This window comes from Otolemur garnettii, unplaced genomic scaffold, assembly GCF_000181295.1.
Source record: "Otolemur garnettii isolate 467f Iridium unplaced genomic scaffold, OtoGar3 scaffold00248, whole genome shotgun sequence".
Taxonomy (NCBI): domain Eukaryota; kingdom Metazoa; phylum Chordata; class Mammalia; order Primates; family Galagidae; genus Otolemur; species Otolemur garnettii.
In genome coordinates, this window is record NW_003852643.1 from 545,075 (window position 1) to 548,296 (window position 3,222).

Below are 3,222 nucleotides of genomic sequence, written 5' to 3' on the forward strand. Positions count from 1 at the left end.
CAGCAGTGTAGAAGTGTTCCCTTTTCTCCACATCCACGCCAGCATCTCTGGTTTTGGGATTTTGTGATATGGGCTAATCTTACCACCTATGGGTTAGGTGGTACCTGAAAGTAGTTTTGATTTGCATTTCTCTGATGACTAAGGATGGAGAGTATTTTTTCATATGTCTGTAGGCCATGCACCTATCTTCTTTACAAAAATTTCTGTTCAAGTCCCTTGCCCACCCTGAAATGGGATCTCTTGTTTTTTTCTTGCTAATATGTTACAGTTCTCTGTGGATTCTGGTTATTAAACCTTTGTTGGAGACATAACCAGCAAATATCTTCTCACATTCTGAGGGCTGTCTACCCACTTTATTTACTGTGTTCTTGGCTGTGCAGAAACTTTTTAGTTTGATCAGGTCCCAATAGTGTAGTTTTTGACATTGCTTCAATTGTCCCAGGGGTCCTCCTCTTAAAATTTGCGCCCAAGCCGATTTCTTCAAGTGTTTTCCCTATGCTTCCTACTAGTACTTTCATAGTTCCATGTCTTAAGTTTAAATCTTTTAATCCAGGGTGAGTCTATCTTACTTAATGGTGAAAGGTGTGGGTCTAGTTTCAGTCTTCTATAGGACGCCATCCAGTTAGCCCAGCACCATTTGATAAATAGGGAATCTTTCCCCACTCAATATTTTTAATTGGCTTGTCAAGGATCAAATAACGGTAGGTAGCTGGATTCATCTCTTGGCTCTCTATTCTGTTCCATACATCTACGTCTCTGTTTTTGTGCCAGTACCATGCTGTTTCGATCACTATTGATTTATAGTATAGTTTGAGGTCTGGTAACGTAATTCCTCCTACTTTGTTTTTGTTCCTGAGTAATATCTTTGCTATTTGAGGTTTTTTTCTGATTCCATACAAAATGAAGTATTATTTCTTCTAGATCTTTAAAGTATGACAGTGAAGCTTTAATGGGGATTGCATTAAAATTATATATTGCTTTAGGTAGTGTTGACATTTTAACAACGTTGATTCTTCCCAGCCATGAGCATGGTATGTTTTTCCATTTGTTAACATTGCCAGCTATTTCTTTTCTTAGTGTTTCATAGTTCTCTTTATAGAGATCTTTCGTGTCCTTTGTTAAGTAAACTCCCAAATATTTCATCTTCTTTGGCAGTACTGTGAATGGAATAGAGTCCTTGACTGTTTTTTCGGCTTGGATGATGTTGTTGTATATAAAGGCTACAGATTTATGAGTGTTGATTTTGTACCCTGAGACACTGCTGTATTCCTTGATTACTTCTAAGAGTTTAGTAGTTGAATCCCTGGTATCTTCCAGATATACAATCATATCATCTGTGAAGAGTGAAAGTTTAATCTCTTCTGACCCTATATGGATACACTTGATCACTTTTTCTTCCCTGATTGCGATAGCTAAAACTTCCATTACAATGTTAAAGAGCAATGGAGACAATGGGCAACCTTGCCTGGTTCCTGATCTGAGTGGAAATGATTTCAACTTAACTCCATTCAATGCAATATTGGCTGTGGTTTTGCTGTAGATGGCCTCTATCAGTTTAAGAAATGTCCCTTCTATACCAATTTTCTTAAGTGTTCTGATCATGAGTGATTGCTGGACATTATCAAATGCTTTTTCTGCATCAATTGAAAGAATCATATGGTCTTTGTTTTTTAATTTGTTTATGTGATGAATTACATTTATAGATTTATGTATGTTGAACCATCCTTGAGATCCTGGGATAAAACCCACTTGGTCGTGGTATACAATTTGTTTGATGTGTTGCTGGATTCTGTTTGTTAGGATCTTGTTGAATATTTTCACATCAATATTCATTAGTGATATTGGTATATAATTTTCTTTTCTTGTTGGATCTTTTCTTGGTTTGGGGATCAGGGTGATGTTAGCTTCATAGAATGCGTTGGGTAGTATTCCGTTTTTTTCTATGTTTTGGAAAAGGTTGAGTAATATAGGTACTAGTTCCTTTTTCAAGGTTTGGCAGAATTCTGATGTGAAACCGTCTGGTCCTGGGCTTTTCTTTTTAGGGAGATTTTGTATAGTTGATGCTATTTCAGAGCTTGGTATAGGTCTGTTCAACATTTCCACTGCATTCTGGCTAAGTCTTGGGAGATGACGTGCTTCCAAGTATTGGTCAATTTCCTTCAGATTGTCATATTTCTGGGAATAAAGTTTCTTTTAGTATTCATTAAGGATTTTTTGAATTGCTAAAGAGTCTCTTGTTATTTCATTTTTACCATTTATGATTGACAAGATTAGAGACTTTATTCTTTTTTCTTATTTAGGTTGGCCAAAGGTTTATCAATTTTGTTGATTTTTTTCAAAAAACCAATTTTTTGATTTTTTGATCTGTTCTATAATCCCTTTGTTTTCAATCTCATTTAATTCTGCTCTAATTTTGGTTATTTCTTTTCTTCTACTGGGTTTGGCATTGGAATGTTTTTCCTTTTCCAGCTGCTTGAGATGTCTCATTAAGTTGTTAACTTCCTCTCTTTCCGTTCTCTTGAGGAAGGCTTGCAATGCTATAAATTTCCCTCTTAGGACTGCCTTAGCAGTATCCCAGAGGTTTTGATAACTCGTATCTTCATTGTCATTTTGTCCTAAAAATTTGGTAATTTCCTTCTTGATCTCATCTCTGACCCATCTATCATTCAGCATAAGGATATTTAGCTTCCATGGTTTTGTATGAGTCTGCAGATTCCTGTTGTTGCTGAGTTCAACTTTTATTCCATGATGGTCCGAGAAGATGCATGGAATAATTTCTATTCTTTTAAATTTACTGAGGTTAGACTTATGAGCTAAGATGTGATCAATTTTGGAGTATGTTCCAAGGACTGAAGAGTAAAATGTGTACTCAGTTTTGTTAGAATGAAAAGTTCTGTAGATGTCTGTTAGGTTAAAAACTTTAATAGTTAAATTTAAATCTAAAATTTCTTTGCTCAGCTTCTTATTGGAGGATCTGTCCAACACTGCCAAAGGAGTTTTACAATCTTCGACTATGATGTAGCTGGGAGAGATCAAGTTGCTTATGCCAGTTAGAGTCTCTTTTATAAATTAAGGTGCATTCTGGTTGGGTGCATAGATATTGATAATTGAGATCTCATCATATTGAGTGTTGTCCTTAACAAATATAAAGTGGCCATCTTTTTTTTTTTTTGGAGACAGAGCCTCAAGCTGTCCCCCTGGGTAGAGTGCCGTGGCATTAGA